The sequence below is a fragment of the Oryzias latipes genome, chromosome 3, assembly GCF_002234675.1.
Source record: "Oryzias latipes chromosome 3, ASM223467v1".
Lineage (NCBI taxonomy): Eukaryota > Metazoa > Chordata > Actinopteri > Beloniformes > Adrianichthyidae > Oryzias > Oryzias latipes.
Window position 1 is genome coordinate 3,250,954 of NC_019861.2, and position 17,749 is coordinate 3,268,702.

At 43.9% G+C, this 17,749-nt stretch overlaps 1 long non-coding RNA gene across 3 annotated transcripts; it reads left to right on the forward strand.

Annotated features, from left to right (window-relative positions):
• Positions 1-5,175: 5,175 nt before the first annotated feature.
• LOC110016952 lies at positions 5,176-8,936 on the forward strand. Of its 3 annotated transcripts, none has more exons than XR_002872475.1 (3): positions 5,176-5,368; positions 6,124-6,930; positions 7,322-8,936. It is a non-coding gene; the product is annotated as an uncharacterized LOC110016952 (long non-coding RNA). The 3 variants fall into 3 exon arrangements; XR_002292272.2 differs by having other exon boundaries at positions 6,124-6,239; positions 6,752-8,936; XR_002872474.1 differs by having other exon boundaries at positions 6,124-8,936.
• Positions 8,937-17,749: the final 8,813 nt, after the last annotated feature.

Below are 17,749 nucleotides of genomic sequence, written 5' to 3' on the forward strand. Positions count from 1 at the left end.
CCCACCCCTGGACTAGGGCTTTCCCTCACCACTCCGCTACCAAACATATTTTTTAAGAGCTCCTGTTGCTCTTGGTATAAGCTGGGGGGCAGGGGGCGGTACCGCTCACGACTAGGGGGTCGGTGGGTCAGAGCCGGTGGGTATCTGATGTTTCACAACTCCCGTTCTGTCAAACTCCTCATCATGACGAGAGAAAACTATCCTCCATTTATGCAAAAGACTGGTCATTTCTTTTTGTTGGTCCGGAGTAAGGCCATCTCCCTGTAAGGCAGATACAGGATGTACATCATCTTCCTCCCCATCCACAACACCCACACGTCTTACTTCCACTCCTACCACATCAGGGGCCACAGAGTTGAGCACTATTCCCTGTTCACCCTGTATATCAGATGTTTCTACCTCCTTCACTTGGGCCAGAGGCTGGCGCTGTGGTACCTCAACAGGGTACGGGTTGGGATTGCAAACTTTACAGGGGACCCGCCCACCAACCACTGAAGCCCAAGTTCGTTCTATTCGCCATTCCGTGTCGCTGTCTGGAAAAGTCTCTACAACCACAGCACAGGGCAAGGTCATTGGGCTGTCGGTTACCTGTATCCACAGGACCATCTCAGATTGTGATGGAATGATGACAGGTGACAATTTGGAAAAAATTGGAGCTTCCCTGGTGACTCGATGGCATTCTGCGAATGCTCTGGACCAAGCCTCTGTCATGGTTGATTTATTTTGTTCTTGTAGGTGATCTCCCAGAGGCGATGTCTTCGGCTCGAGACTGCAGGTAGGTGGCAGGAAGACGAGGCGTGACTGGAGGGCTTCTGTGGAGGCTGAGAGGGCATGAACAGCTGGCGAGGAGAGCGAGAAAGGAACATGCGGTTACGGAGGTAATCCCAGATTGCACTCGTGATGATAGAGTCCTGGAAGTGAGGCGTAAGGCAAAGTTACTTAACATGAATATTATTCTTGGCATAAACATGAGAGACCAGACAAGCACCGTGGAGAAGCAACAAACTGGCGACGAATACTGGCTGTGGATCTCCTTAAGAAGGTAGCAGGAGTGATGAGGTGAGTGGCAACAGCTGGGGATCCTCCAGAGCAGAGCAGAGAGGGGCGGGGCTGATAGAGGCACCATGACAGCCTCCCCTTTCACAGAAGTCGAGGTGGTTTTGAATGCCCGTAGTCCTGGGTGGCTCCCCTGGGTGAGAATGGACCAAACAGGTTTAATAATGTTCATGACTATGATGCCTTTTTCTGGGCCAGGGCATTCATCATCCACATCCTTTTCCAGTGACCTCAATACTCCCTACAACACAATCCACAATAGTGTAGCCTCTGTAAGGAATTTTCAGTCTATTAGCTGCCTGTAGGGTCAGCCAAGGCAGAGAATCTGCGCTAGTCACTCCAGTACCCCTCAGATGTTTATAAAATAAGCTCTGACTAAGCATGGTGACCTGTGACCCTGTGTCCAGTATAAAGGGAATAGGCTGGTGGTTTATTTAGAAGTAGAACGTTAGGGCATTCCCCAATCAGGGCGGATTTATGCTCAAGTTGCCCAGTAGCCTCTGGCTGTAACCCCTGTGCTATCCTAGACACTTTAACATTGGGAGTTGGGTCATCTAGACCCACTAGACAGTGCGCTGAACATTTTTTCTTTAAATGATTTGTGATCTTCACTGGTGTCCATGGATTACATGAAATCCTCTCCACCTTTATCCACCTTTGTCATGGTAGGGAGAACACGCCAATGTAAGGGTGGGGTCATCTAAGATAGCACAAGGGATAAGACAGCCTGTGATGTGGGCTCCTGTTCCAGAGTCACCGCCCCTACTGCTTGGCCCTCAGCTGTAGGGGGAGTTAAAAACCTTGAGGCTTTGATGAGCGCTGGGTGCAATGCCGGTGCACATGCCCGGCCACTCCACAACTCTGGCATATGGGCATCTCCTCTGTATCCCACTGGTAGGATGTGGTGGGGTTGCGGCTTCGCGGTCTTGCCCAGTTGGATGATGAGGTCGGAGTGGGCTGCTGATGGTGGGAAAACTGATTCCTTATCTCTACTATGAGATCATTTTATTCCAGTTTTTATATCACCCAACAGTTCCTCCTTCAGTTCAGCCTTTAACTGCTTCTTGAGATGCTCTGGACCGACAACTTCCCGTTTCCGAGGGGTATAGGTTACTCGATTAGAAAGAGCAGCCTCCTCATCCTCCTGTAGTTCTCGTGCTAAGGCCTGGGCTTCTTTAGATGCAGCTTTGAAAGTCATAACATTATGTCCTTGCATCTGTCGACTCCGTTTTTGTTTTATTAAACCGGTTTTCAACCCTACCATAAGCTGGTCAAGTAGCAGGTCATCTTCCCCTTCAGTCCCTTCTCTGTCACCCTCTTGCCATCTCTAGAAGAGTTCCCGGGGACGAAAGATAAAAGCATTAACTGTTTCATCCGCTTTTTGTTTGCAGTTAAAAAACTTGGTAGGAAGCTGTGCTTTAGTGGCAGGCTGAGCATATAGGGATTGCGATACATCATGAACTTTTTTTTTTCTGTGTCTTTTTGTGGCCCTCCAGGGCTCCCAAGACAAAGTCCGTCTGTTGCTGTGGGCTAAGACCTTGTACTCTCAACATGGCCTCCACCCGACACCTCCACTGTTCAAATTTGGTAGTTTACCCATCAAATTTTGGTATAAAAGCTGCCCCCATGAACCACTGCATAACAAACTCGCTGACTGGCATCCATTTCTAAACGGATTGGCATCCTGCCGACAACGCCAAAAAGAATGTCAGGTTCTCAGGGATACCAAAAGGTTCAGAAATGAAAATGCCAGACGAGAAGTAGGGTTTAAATTTTTTTTATACAGCATAAACTTTTTGTATAAATACAATTGTCCAATCTAAAAAAAAATAGATTTAAAATTAACCCGAGTAAAAATACAGCTGTGTCAACAGTCCAAGTCTAAAAAACTAAGAAAATCGATCAAAATGAAATGGTAAAATCCAGCTGGGTCGGCAGTCCACATCTAAAAAATAGTTTTCTAGCCCAAATAAGAGGAACGGATCTGAAGGGAGCAGAGATCAGTCCAGGCAGGTTCAGCGCAGCTCTTCTTTCAGCCTTAGCCCCTGCGTCATTCACTGGAGATGTAGAAAAGAGAGGTCCTTACTCACAGCACTACTACAATGTTCGGCCAAACTCTCTCTCCAGAGTTAAAAAGGGCCAACGTTCCTTCACTTAACTGAGTATCGCGTTGAGTAGTTCTTCCCACACAGCGCGTCACGTCTTCTTCTCTCCCGATCCCGGCGAAGTCCTCGCTTGCCTCGGGTGTTTGTATTCCTCTCGTGTGCGTGCCTCCGTGTAGCCCTTCTGGATCTTGGCGCACTTCCTCCTCTCAGGCTCTTCCTCTTCCTCGGGTTGGAGACCACTGAGTTAGTGGACAAAGACAAAGGAAGACACCGCAGAAGCAAGAGAACAGGAAGCTAACAATCCCTGAACCAAATTGTGTTCCCGAGTTTGATGCTGCATGCAGCCGGCCGCATGTGGGAGGAGCTTTCAGCTAATGTTTTTAGCCTGATGGCTACATGTCTGTCTGTGTTTAAGTCATTTACAATGCATGGAAGACGCAGGTGGTGTTGAGACATCAGGATCATTTATTATGAAGAGTTCTACGAAAACATCGGTAATCACATCTCCATGTCAGGGTTCGTGACATCGTTCAAAATTCTCCCGGTACCGGCAGCTTCACTCCCGCTCCGAGAGCTGTCTGTAGGACAGCTGCTTCCACTGTGCTTCTGTGTCTCTGTGACCCAGTTTAAAGGCTCACTGTGCTGCATTTACCCGAGACGGGAAAGTAAGAAGTAAAATAAAGGGACCTATTTTATTAATATCTATGAAAATAAGAAAAATGGCACTAAGTTCAGGAGGCCCGAGCAGGCGGCCTTTTCAGCGCGGATCAGCTCTCAGTCTCAACAAGCGAGCGACTTCTGCCGGGCTGCTGGCTGGCCAGAAAACAGAGAGCTGCCGCAGGGGCAACAGGCTGGCCACCTGTCCAGGGCGCATCCCGCTTTTGCCCAGCAGTAGCCGGGACGGGTTTCGGCGGCCCAGCAACCCCAGCGGGTTAACAAAACAGATGGTCGTTCAGGACAAAAGCGCTCGTATTGGATGTGTATTCTATCAACCCACTGATTGATTCACTGAAAGCGTCACACAAATTACGTTCAGTGTGAAAGCAGCTTGACAGCAACGGGAGAACAGAATGAAGATGGGAAAAGTACTGTGACATTGGCTAAAGACCAGGTAGATAAAGGTTAGACTGCAACATTGACGCCCACAGACACACACGGAGCAGTTTTCTTGTTCTTGATACTTTTTAGTAAAACATTAATCTGGATTTATGCCAAACAAAATAAACAACTGGTTTCTTAAATCCCACAAGCAAAAACTGATTTTTGCCTTTTTTTTTTATCCAGCATGCTGCCGTTTCCGCATTAACTCCACCTCAGAGCAGGTCACAGTCGTGTTGATAAAACCTGAACAAGGGAAAAATCAAAACCTCCTGATTCTTTTAGCCCACAGGACGGAAATGATATTCAGAACACGGAGCGCTGATCAGAGCTTCTCTGACAGCTGAGTTCTACGAAGGAAACAACTTCTGTGGCTCACATGGAGCAGAGTCTTATCTCAGAGGTGGAGAGTGTACCAATTATCGTCATACCGTTGAGCTGCGGTCAGAGACTGTGGACATTTCTGCTGCTCCACAGCATCCCTCACCCCATTCCATAATTCTGCCCTTTTAAAGTCTCTTTATGACATTAGTGCTGTGCAGCCAAATAAACAACAGCAGAACCAACCAATAATGGTGGCTCATTTTCTTCAACACTCTGAACCCTTGTCTGTGTAGTGGATGCTGTGATGCTGGCGACGTGTTTAAGGGAGTCTGGCACAGTCTGTGGTCACACTTTGACATCAGGCATGATTCTGACCCCAGAGTAATGCTGCTATCGTCCATCCACCCGTTTTCTAAACCTGCTTTATCCCTTTTGGGATCGCTGGGTTGCTGGGGCTTCAGTTTTCGTTATGTTCTGGTTTCCCTGACAGTCACACCAGGTTTGGGTGGTTAATCGTTCACAGCTGTCTTGATTAGTGTTAATGCCCCCCCCCCCCCCCCCCCACACACACACGTGTATTTCAGAGTCTGGTTTTTAGTGTTTATTGTTGGTTGGTCTTCTTTCCTCCCTTTTCGGTTTACCATTGTTTTTTTTGTTTTGTTTTTTGTTTGTATTTCTTAGTGATGGTAAAAATGGAACAATTGTGAGATGAAATCCTTTGGAACAACTGAAAGATTGGATCTTCTGAAACATTTGAAACACCTCCGCACAGCAACATCTGGAGGGTAAGAATGTTTTCAAAACTGAAACCTGAACTTCGTAAACTCAAATGTTTTATGTGCTTTTAGTACTGACGGGCAGATGGCGCTTCATGAAGCATTGAAGCCTTTTATCTAACTTGGTTCTAAATGAAACAGTCACCAGGCAGGTTATACAGTATTTTTTTTGTCAAAATCCTATGTTTATACACTAACAATTAAAAAGCTACACAGTAAGAGTACATAAATCTTTGTGAGGTGATAGATAGCTTTGCCGTGTGAAATATTATTTTGTGTAGTATTACATAATTAGGACGGATTATGAAAACAGAAAGCAGCGTCAATCACATGACATGCTCTGCTGCAGGACATTTCTAAAGCATGGCTGCACTAGCCTGAAAGCAGGAGCCGGTATCCGAACAGGGTTTGAGAAAAATAAGTGTTTTGCATTTCAAGGTCAGGTTTGTTGAAACAAAAAAGGTTTCAGATGTTTGTCTTGATCTTTTCTGCTTCTTTTCCCTTTTTTTGTTTGTTCTGCACATTATAAATGTTCCTTTTTCTTTTAGCCTTTGAAGCAGGGAAAAATAAAAAATCAGACCCTAGACACTTTCATGCATTTGATCTGAATTTGTCAACATAAAATCAAATACAGTGGTTCCATCTTTCCTTTAAATTCTCTTTGCTTCTTTGTTGCCACCAAACTTTTATGTTTAAATCACCTTATTTGTGTTAATCCTTTTTCAGTTTCTGTTCTGTAAAGAGAAAATGTTTGTTTGATGCAGTCAAACTGGTGGAAATGAGCCTGAGCTCATGTGAAGATGGGAGAACGTTCTACTGCAAAGGCCGGTTCCTCAGCATCAGCAGAAGTCTGTTGGCAGCAGACAGGAGGGTGGAGCAGGTCAGTCTGCAGCTGATCAGCTGCTGATTACCAATACAACATAAGTCAAAGGTCAAAGAGACACAAAGGTCAGACTTAAGTCCCGACTGTCCTCGTGGTTGGATACGGGCTGTATGCGGGTGAAAAATGGTCAAACCTGTAAGAGGTTTTAAGATTGTGGATCCCTCGGTGAGCCTAGAGGAAGAAAGTGTTCTTTTTTTACAATTGGTTGTAGTTAACGCTCATGCAACACGTTAGGGGAAGTTGGTGTGTCGTACACATTTGTCATTTTTTTCAACCCCCACCCCACATCCAGCAGAAAACACAGGGAGCCCGTTAGTGTCGTTCACGTGATGAGTTCGCGCACTTCGTCCAGCATCAAAAAAATCGCCACGACAACATGTTAAAACACCAAAAACACAGATTTAATCTGTGGGTCTTTAAGATGCACCCATTCCTGCCTGCAACCCAGGCATGGACAACCCAAAAACCCAAAGTATCCCAAATCTTCAATGCAAAAAATCTCATCACAGGGAATCCAACATAAAGACGGCAGGAGAGGAAAACTGGACTGAAGTCAAGGGGCAGCAGCAAAGAACTCTGGGAGGGCAGGACTTCAATGACTCAACAACACACTGGCTGGAGTTCTGAGCAGCTGAAACCAAAGCAAGCTCCTCTGTGTTTGAGGAAGAACCACAAAAGCATGCAGCAGGTAGAACATGGAGCCAACACAAACACACACAGACTGCACAGCATGAAAAGGTGCCTTCAGCCTTCATGCAGCCCCCCTCCCGTGTGGATCAGTGTTGTTTACAGGAGCAGGTAGACTGTGCGTTTGTTGTCTCAGTTCCATCGCTGTCACCGCGTCCCCTTCAAGCACCAGAAGCCCGGCTGAGCCTGAATTATCCAAACGGTTCCACTCCAGGCGATTCAGCAGCGCGGCACTAACGCTCAGCGACAGCTGGCTCACGAGGAGGAGAACACGCCGCCGCCGCCGCAGCATTTCAGCCATGCAGCACTTAAATAATAAAACCCTCATGAGTTCGTCTGATTGTTTAATTGTTTAACCGATGTTTAATTCATCCTCCGTCTTGTTTCGGCAGAAAATGTGTCACAGAAAACAGAAGACAGGGAAGTGCTCTCCGATGTTTAAGGAGCTCAGCCAGTTATTTCCCAAGTGAGCAGCCGCCAAAGCCAATCCAGCCGCTGAGTCTGCTCTCTCTCAGCAAGACAGCAGCTGAAGTGGAAGCTGAACTCCTGCACTGCAGAACACCATCCAGCAGGAAGTGGCCTGAAACGGGGCAGGAAACGCTGTTCCACATGGAGTAAGGGCTCACTGCAGCTTCATCTGAAAGCAAAGTGATGGTGGACAGGTGGCAGCCCCATCACTGACACAGAGGAAGCTGAAAATGCTGGAGCACAGGGATGCACAGTGGCATCCAGGGTAACCTCTGAACAGACTTTCTGCTGTAGTTTCTGCGTTAACCACAGATGAAATGTTTCTTCTGTTTTTTTACACCGTTCACAAACTTTCCAGTAATCCGCCGCACTTTAACACCTTCTGTTGACTTTGACGCCCACACATTGTTACTCTTCAGCACACTAAGGCTAAAGCCTACACATTCAAGCACAGCCGACTGAATCACAGGAAGAAACATTAATGATCTGAGCATGAATCAAACCGAAATGCATCTTTCTTTGACAGCAAGCAATCTGTTTTTATTTGTCTTTTGTATCCTGGATGAATATTCTTCAGGCTGATAGAATAATTGTGTTTGGACGTGCCTTTGCCTTCAATGCCGGACTTTTAAGGACTCAATCGGAAGAATATGGTGTGGTTAACATGTTCTCATTTTTGTGATCATGGAGGAAATATATAAGGAGAATTCATCTTAAAATTGCAGTTCTGAGTATTTCTTTATTCAAATCATTTTGAGTCAGCAAGAACGAAAAAATGTTATTTGAAAAAAGTCGTTGTTGTGACATGGAAAATACACCGGACTGAAACTGTGTCCTAGAAAACAACACAGGTTTTTAGATCTGGGATAAAAACAGCATAATCATCATTAAAGACCCCTGGAAACGCTTTGAAAATAAATCAAATGATGATCGGTGTTGATGTTTAAAAGAATCTCCCAAAACTGACTGAAAAAGTGTGAACTGAAGTCCTGCAGGTCTCTGTCCTTAACATGGTCTGTGCACATTTGACCCTCCCACAGGGTAAAATCCAGGTGTGACTGACAGACGCATGAGATGACCTGAGGCTCTTTGAAGACCCTGACCTGGAGCAGTTTTCCAGGTTAGTTCTCTGCTGTGATGCTTGACTGAGCTGTGAACTGTGGCGGTTTGATCAAACCCATTTTCATCACCTCTCTCTTGTTTTTTACCCCGCCGCCCCCTCGAAAAAGAATCAGTGTTTGGTTTGCTGAGTATACAATAAATAAAGGAGCCGTCGCTGATTAAACTACCATCATCACATCACAGGCCAGGATGAATACAGCTATTCCCCAAATGAAATTCATTTAAACAAATGTGAAAACCTTTAATTTTCGTCAATGTTTCAGCTCATTTTCAGTCACATTGTTGAATCTGCAGCTCATGACTGATCTGGAAGCTTCCGCCTCTCCTGGGGTGTTGGGAAGATGCCTGCAGGTGGGGGGGTTTGGTGGAGTGCTCCCCTTTGAGCCAACTCAGGGTCTGCTACAAAAAAAAAAAAAAGATGCTGCTTTTCGATTTGATGCTTTTCCATTCGACCAAAGTACTTTGAATAAATGATTAAAGAGCAGCACTCAGTGCAACAATGTCAGCAGAGAAGACTGCAAAGCTCCGCAGATCCTTTTAGTTTAACTCTGTTCAACACACACACACAGAGTAAACACAAACACACACACACGCACACACACACACACTTTTTTTCTTCACGAGCAACCCGGGTCCTCCCCGTGAATGTCTGGGACGCTCCAAAAGTGTTTTTCGGTTCTTTTGCTGTTTTCTGGAAGCTTAAACTCCTTCATACAGTGATGTCATGTCAGCTTTTACTAAACTAATTTCTCCTGGATCTTTAACTTTAAAGATCGGAGACGTCACCACCGACGCTAAAACAAAAGATGCTCTTTGTCATATCGAAACTCCTCAAACGTTTACTTGATCAACGTGAATCAAAGCTGTTTCTCTCCACGTCAGAATCCACTGGAATTATGCCAGTTGAAGAGTTACGATAGTCAAAGGAATGTAAAGACTGACGCTAAAGCTCCGGGGTTAAAGGCTCAAACATTTTTTCATATTTGAAGCATTTCTAAAACTTGGATACAACGGCTGAATTTTAGCAGTGAAAAGGTTCAAATCCTAACAGGGACTCTTGTCTGGGTGGAGTTTCCATGTTCTCCGAGTGCAGGGGGTCTGCAACACTTAAAGAGCCTTTTGGGTGGATTTCTCACCGACAACAACACAATAGGAACCAAAGACTTACTTTGTCAAGATGAAGACACTGACTTGTATTTATGCTATTTTTACTGTGGTCATAAATGGACTAAACACAGGAGTCGTACTTGGGAAATCAGTGTTCAATTCCCAGGGGGTGCAATGAGCTTCAGTTCTACTGCCTAATGTAGCCACAAGGGGGCCCAAAGCAGTTTCCCTGTGCCGGTCCCCAGCCCAAACAAACTACAAGGTTGTGTCATGAAGGGCATCCAGCGTAAATCTCTCTCTGCCAAACCATCTGTGCCAGTGATGACCCCTGAAGGGATGAGCCCAAAAGGTGAACAACATATGAACTAGTGTTTTTTGGCATAAAAAACATCAACATAAAGAAATTAGCCTTTTTTCAAAATATGAAATAGATCATAACTTTTTTGACACTGACTGTGGTTTAACCCTTTTGCTATCCTATGACCCCACCCGTGTTCTTCCTACCATGACAAAGGTGGATAAAGGTGGAAAAATTTCATGTAATCCATGGACACCAAATCATTGAAGAAAAACGGTTCAGAGTACTGTCTAGTGGGTCTAGATGACCCAACTCCGAATGTTAAAGTGCCTAGGATAGCACAAGGGTTACAGTCATAGACCTGTCCCCCAACTAAAGGCGAAGGGACATAACCCTCTTGTCTACCGGGGTGGCAGTAAGTGAACCCCTCTAAAGGGACTGAGTTTCAGAGCTCAGGCTGTAAGTGGAGGTGATCCTGACTATATCTAAGTTTAGTAAGTACCTGTCAACCCTTCGCACAAGCTCAGGCTCCTTCCCTCCTAGAGAGGTGACATTCCATGTCCCAAAAGCCAAGTCCCATGACCAGGGTTTTGGCCGCCGAGGTGCCTTCCATCGGCTGCCACCCAAACCACAGTGCACCGGCTCCTTTTAAGCAAGTGGTGGGCCCACTGGAGAGTTATCCCTCGTCGTTCTTTCGGGGTGGACCCCACAAGGGGCCCATGAGAGGAGCACCAGGCACCAGGCGCTGGTGACGCCAATCCAGGCGACGTTGTGAGATTTTTAACTGTTTAGTTGAAGAAAATTAAGCGGACATGACAGTAAATAAATACTAAAAATTACTTTTACAGAACAGCCTCCCAAAAAATATTCTGGAAAGTTGTCCTGGCAACAGAGGTAATTGACAGATTTCTTGACTCAAACCCTGCTGAATTTCAATTAAACTCCACTGTGATCTGCATCTCAGGAAGTGGGGCAGTGAAGCTCCCAGTCTCCTCCCACTCTGAGAAGCTCCTTGGAAGGAGATGTCCTCTCCTCTGATCTGGTTCCACAGACCGTTGAAATATCCAGATGGTTCTATGGGGAGTGTCTCTGGACCACCAACCCCCATCAGAGCACCAACACCTCACAGTGCTGTGACTCCTATTGCTTCAAAGCCTTTAAAATGTTTATTGATTCTCAGGTCTGGAAAAAAAAAATATTTAATTAGAAAAATAAATGAATATTTTTTTGCTTTTTATCAGTTTATTTTTACGTGCTATACTTTGAAAGTCTGGAGTGGAAACACAGTGTAAAGGTGTCATGCAGGGCCTACAGAGGGGACAGGGGGTTACAGAAGTGACTGGTTGTGTCAGACAAAGGCATATCTTAAATTATATAAGGGGACGGTTGAGAACGGTAAATAGAGTCTGATGTAATGAATGTTCTGGCTTCTGTCAAGGTGAGAATCGGCCTCAGACGTGACTTTCTTCTCCTGCATTGATTACGAGCCGCTGTCTTTATTCCAAATCCTGCAGAGCAAAAGAGGAGACGGGCGTCGGCCGCGTCTTTCACTGTAAGTCTGGCTTTTTTGTGGAGTTGCGTCATGAACTTTTCTGCAGCCTTTGTTGTCTGTCATTCTGATGAGTCTTGCTGTCCGTCAGCTTTCAGAGGGATTCAGATCTACTTTTTGCTGCTACTCCTCAAATTCCTCTGTCGATGCGAGCTGATGGAGCGCGCCGGTTGATAAATAAACCAGAGAATGCATCAAAACATCCTACATGTTGGAAGGAACTCACAGGTTTTGTTAAAACTCTTCTTCTCTCAGAACCTCGACACATGTTGGGATCTACGTAGCTCCTTCTGTTAAACTGCTGTGCGGTCCAAACGGGGAAGAACAGGATTCTTACTGCTGGACAAAGCACGAGGTCTGAAACTTGACACTTCCACCACATGTGGGAGGAGCTAAAGATTTAACCAACATTTTTCCAACATTTACTGAACACACTAAAGCTAAACTTTTAATCCTTTTAAACCTTTAAAACTGAACTTTTTAACATAAATGTGAATAAAAGCAGACAGGAATATTAATGAAGTTAAACCCTAAATAATGTATAATATTCTGCTCTCCGTAAAAATATATTCTGTCAAAATTATACAAATATGAACATGCTGCAGAACAAAACAAACAAAGCCTGGAAATTGTAATAATAAGGAACAAATCAAATCATTCAGTTTTCTTTGCTCTTTTATCATTTTTTAGAGCTGGACTCCTGACATCCTTTGTATCAATATGTTCATTTCTTGGTGTGTGACTATGGAAGCGATTCTGTAGCATAATTAAAAATAGAAGCCAAAACCAGAAATACTTTTTCATTTTCAAACTGAAGCTGCATTTTTGGACTTAAGATTAAAATGAAAAAGCAAACCTTCAAAATGCTTTTTCATTTCTAATTAAAAAAACACTTATTCTGTGTCAAAATTAAAACGAAAATGCAAATAAAGGATTGCATTTTCATTTTAACATCCAATCTGCGAACATTGACGCATTATACAATTCAACTTAGCATTTCCAGCGGGGAGGCGGGGCGATGACGTCACTGCTATCTGTGTCTCTATCTGCTAACAGACTCATGCTAGCAGCAGTGTAGCTTTGTGTTAGCGGCAGAGGAGACGGCTTTGTGATGGTTGTGAACTTCTGATGATTGTACACAGTGTCTCATGACTACGTAGCACCGTTTCCGCCTTCCGCGGACGCACCGCGGTTCGTCGAAACCCCCCCCCTGGACAAGCTTTTTTCTTCGGCAGCTACCTTCGCATAGCGGAGCGCTAAGCCCCGCGACCCAAAGCTCCCGATCGCAGAAGGCGGAAATGCTGCTACGATCTGAAAAACCATCATATGAATTTGTGTTTCCAGTGGTGTCCAGAACAAAATAAATGATGATGTAATTCCCACATATTTACATCCAAGATGCTCATTGCCTGTTCAGAGTTTTAAGTACCTCCACGGCTAATGTTTTTAGCACATATCAGCCTAATGCTAACCCGTCTTTCAGATCCCCCTTGCAGCGAAGAAAAAAGCACTGACCGCACGGATTTGAAAAATATGCGCGAGCAGGCCCTTAATAATCATGACAGTAATAAAAGCACATTTAGAAGATAGTCTCCTACAGCTTTGCGCTGAGTGCGTGTTGGTCCAACCAGCAAACGTTTACCATTGTGAAATCTGCTGTTGATGGGGCTCCAGCTGTCATCGAACAGCAAAATCAGCTTGAATAGGTAAGAGTGATGTCACCCAAAGAAAATGGTTTAATTCGGACTAACCAAATTAAGTCAATTTGTAGCCTTCTTTTCAGGATGCAGACAATACCATGCTGGAACCAGAAATTGTCAGCAAGTAGTGAATAGGTCATCATCTCTATGGCAACCACTCTCGCCAATCAAGCACCCCTTCCACGTGGAAGGAGGCTCAGGGAATCCAAACATTCTGTACATAGAACTATGGGGCCAGCAGGTTCCACCTACTCTTATTGAGGCATCTGATTGGTCAGTTTATAACTTGAATATCATGATATGAAGCAGATTCTGAATGACCCAAGTGCTGGAACCCAGAAGGAGACTCGGACAGGAGGTAAGTTTTTAGAAGATTTAATTTGGCTGAGTGTTGGCGTCTTCCTTCCCAGAAGGTGGAGCGTCAGCTGGCTGGAGGCGTCTTGACGAGGAGATCCAGGAGCGAAGCACGCGAGACCAGAGGACTGCGACCAGGTGAGTATCAGAGTGGGTAATTCCTGAGGCAGATCGAGCGAAATAATTAATGACAAGAAACTTGGAAATAAAAAGGAGCAAGGATAGGCCAGACTAAGCACCAGAGGAACAACGAACTGGCGTCGACTGAAGATCCACAGGCTCCTTAAGAAGGCTGCAGCAGTGATGAGGTGAGTGAGAACAGCTGGTCGTGTCCAAGGCAGAGAAGGTGGGGGAGGGGGAGAGTAACTGACAGGCCACCATGACATTGAATTTGAACTACAAAAAAAATTGAGAAAAAATTAAGATCAATGAAATGTTTTGTTTTTAAAGTTTTTAGAGCAAGAATGGTTGTGATAAATGGAAGTCAATAGGAGTTTCACTTTTTGGAGCCAGCGGGTACTTCCTGTTTGGAATGCCAGGGGGCGGGGCTATTCAGTATAGTTCTCATTTATTGCCAACTGAACCAAACATGAGAGGCAGGTGTCACTGATGAACGGGAAAGTAAAAAGGAAAATAGGAAAGAAAAAGGAGAGAAAACAGCGAAGAAAAACCTGCGAGGATCCAACATTTTTTTAATTTAACCTTTATTTACCCAGGAATTGTCCCATTGAGATTAAGAATCTCTTTTTCAAGGGAGTCCTGGGTAAGGTGAAACAATAAATTACATTTACAATAAAAATGTCAACATTTAAAAACAAATAAAAATTAGCTTATGCAAAACAGGTACAGTTAAAAGTGATTTTCTCTTCCTATCACAGCCTGAATTTAGAGGCATGAGTTCTTTTTGTGTTCCATGTGGAGGGGGCAGAAAAGACAAAAGCCTTTTTTCCCAGTTCTGTAAGAGCAAATGGAACAGCGAGCAATAAATGGTCATTGGAACGCAGTCTGTATGATTCCACAGTCCTCAGCTTGATCAAGCTGCAAATGTAGGAAGGTAAAAGTCTGGAGAGATTTATAAATAAAAATGCAGTGTGTGAACCTCCTGGTTGACGAAGACCATCTCACTGGAGAGTGCAGTTCACAATGATGAGTCGAGGCCTTACAGTTTCTTACAAACCTCAAGTCGTTGTCAGTTTCCTAACAAGATTAACAATGTGGGGCTTGAATGAGAGTGTATTATCAAGACTCCCAAATATTCATATTTAATTTGGTTTTGTCTGCATTAACCACTTATTTTAGCCGGAGAAATGTGTGCTGCACCGATTTAAAAGCTTTTGTAGATATTTAACAGCAGTGGCAGGAGATGGGTCAAAGCAATAAATAATTGTCATCGGCATAAAAATGCATATTTGCATCCGAAACATTTTCACCTGCATTACATGACTATTGGAATGGTCCTAATACAGAACCCTGTGGCAATGTTCATTTTTGTAGCAGCAGTAATGGTACTTTGCTTTTTCTGAATCTTGACTGCAATGTTAAGATAAGCTCATTTAAGTACAAAACCTCTTTAAGTTCATTGCATATAAGTGTAACGCTTCTCAGATTATGGGACTAGGCACATTAACCAGAGTTCGTCTCAGGGAGCCCAAGGTGTGTAAATGAAAACACAGGACAGCAATGAGAGTAAAATGCAATTAATTGTATCAACAGAAAACAAAACATTTAAATACAGAAAAACAAAAAGGAACTTGGATATGGGTCTGAGTCCTATTAAGTAGTTTCCAAAAGTCTATTGGTGATGATGTAGTTTAGTTTTGCTGCAGCTGAGGAGTTGTTATTGAGGGTGGAAGTATCAGGATCTCAGATTTGGGTAGCTCGCCATCAAGTTGTAGATCAAAGCATACCAAAACAAAAAACCTGACCTAGAAAGGGTCAGAAAAAAAACAGAAATCAAGAATTGAACAAAAACAAACCAGTCATTTCACTGGGTATACTGAAATAGATCAGATTAATCATCATTGTAGAAAGTAAAAAGAGAAACAATATTCTTATCAAAAAAACAGCTTTTTCAAATTGAATTCAAAGTGTGTGTACACAAGTCAAACAATTCAATGTGTCAAGGTTTCTAAGTTTTAAATCTTAAATCAAAATGTACTTTAAAGTTACAAATTAACTTTATTCCATCAAGGTAGAATGATTATAATCAAATTAAACTTTCAAATGTTGCGCAACATGTTTTTTCAATCCATCATCTAATTCATAAACACTGGCCATTTTGGCATCCTGGAAAGAGAAGTAAATAAAACAGTTCAAAATGTTCAATTAACACAAAAGAAAGCGACTTAAACAAAAACTGCTTTGGCTTGAATTCAGCCGATTAAATTAAAACAAGTTAGCAAGTATCATTAAATAAAACAAAGTCTCAAAGTTGAGTGCAGCATAAGCTTAGCGTTATGATAAAGCTTTTACTAATCGTTTTTGGTGTCGCGACCGCAAAGACTCACCGATGAGCAGGTCTCTTTGGGGTTAATTAAATGGAAGTTTTGAGGTTTCCAAATATGTATCAAGAAAGTGTTTTAGGCGTCTTGGTGTGGCGAGAGCTGAGAGCTGAGAGCTGAGAGCTGAGAGCTGAGAGCTGAGAGCTGAGAGCTGAGAGCTGAGAGCTGAGAGCTGAGAGCTGAGAGCTGAGAGCTGAGAGCTGAGAGCTGAGAGCTGAGAGCTGAGAGCTGAGAGCAGGAAGTAGTAAGAAGCAAGCAGGAAGTGCATCTACTGACCTGGAGCTTATATACACATTGACCCTTTCAAAATAAAGGCGGGGCCAGGTGTTCCCACTTAGTCTGATGGCCATGGGGTTGCATAAGAGATTCAAGAATTTTTGACAAGACACACAAATTAGAGATTGGCTTGTAGTTGGTTGAAACTGCTGGGTCACCTCCTTGTAACCCTTGTGCTATCCTATGACCCCACCCTTACATTTACGTGTTCTCTCTACCATGACAAAGGTGGATAAAGGTGGAAAGATTTCATGCAAGATTCAAGATTCAAGAACAACTTTATTAATCCCCGAAGGTAAATTTAGTTGCAGTAGCAGCCCTAAGGAAATAGGGGGATAAAGACAAACACAGACACAAAATATACAGGGAAGAAAAGAGGAAAATTTTGAATATAATAATAAAATAATTGTACAGTCTGTAACTCTAGAATTCTCAAGTACATCCAAGTCTGCCAGATGAATTGTGAAGTCAAATGGCTGATGGCAGGAATGACTTCCTGTATCGTTCTCTGGCACAGCGGGGGTGTATAAGTCTGCCGCTGAAACTGCTTCTCAGGTTGTCCACCTCCCTGAAGAGGGGATGGGAAGGATTGTCCATGATGGTCCCCAGTTTAGCCAGTAGTCTGTCCCCCACTACCTCTTCCAGATTGGCAAGCTTCAAGCCGATAACAGACCCTGCTTTTCTAATGAGTTTGGTCAGTCTGTTGGCGTCCTTTGCTTTGATGCCAGCACCCCAGCACACTGCAGCAAAGAAGATGGTGCTCGCCATGACAGACTGGTAGAACATGTGGAGTATCCTGCTGCAAACATTGAAGGACCTGAGTCCTCAGGAAGTAAAGTCTGCTCGTGCCCTTCTTGTAAACTGCCTCAGTGTTTGTGGACCAGTCCAGTTTATCGTCCAGATGTACACCCAGGAACAGGAATGCAATCCATGGACACCAGTGAGGCTCAGAAATCATTGGAAGAAAAAAGGTTCAGAGCACTGTCTTGTGGGTCTAGATGACCCAACTCCCAATGTTAAAGTGCCTAGGATAGAACAAGGCTTAAGTGAGGAGTAACAAAAGCTGACTTCCAGATGGAAGGAATTTCTTGATTTTCAATTGACAGATTAAAAAGTATTGTAAGAGGCTCTGAGCAATTAAGCTGCTATTTTTAAAAGGAAAGACTGCCCCGATCAGATCTGCCCCGGAGGTTTTCTCTGGTTCAGAGTTCTGAGAGCTTTATGAACAGTAAAAGGTACAAACCTAAAGGGTTGACCTGAAAACATAGACGAGTTTACACTGTGGGGCACTGAGGTAGCTCCTTCGCAGTCAAAGAAAGAGCCAGATGATATAAAATGATTATTGAAACAATTTGAAACCTCAGTTCGGTCATAAACTGGGACTGAGTTTTTTAAAACAAACCAATGAAGAGCATGTGAACTTTTGTTTTGTTTTGGAGCATGTT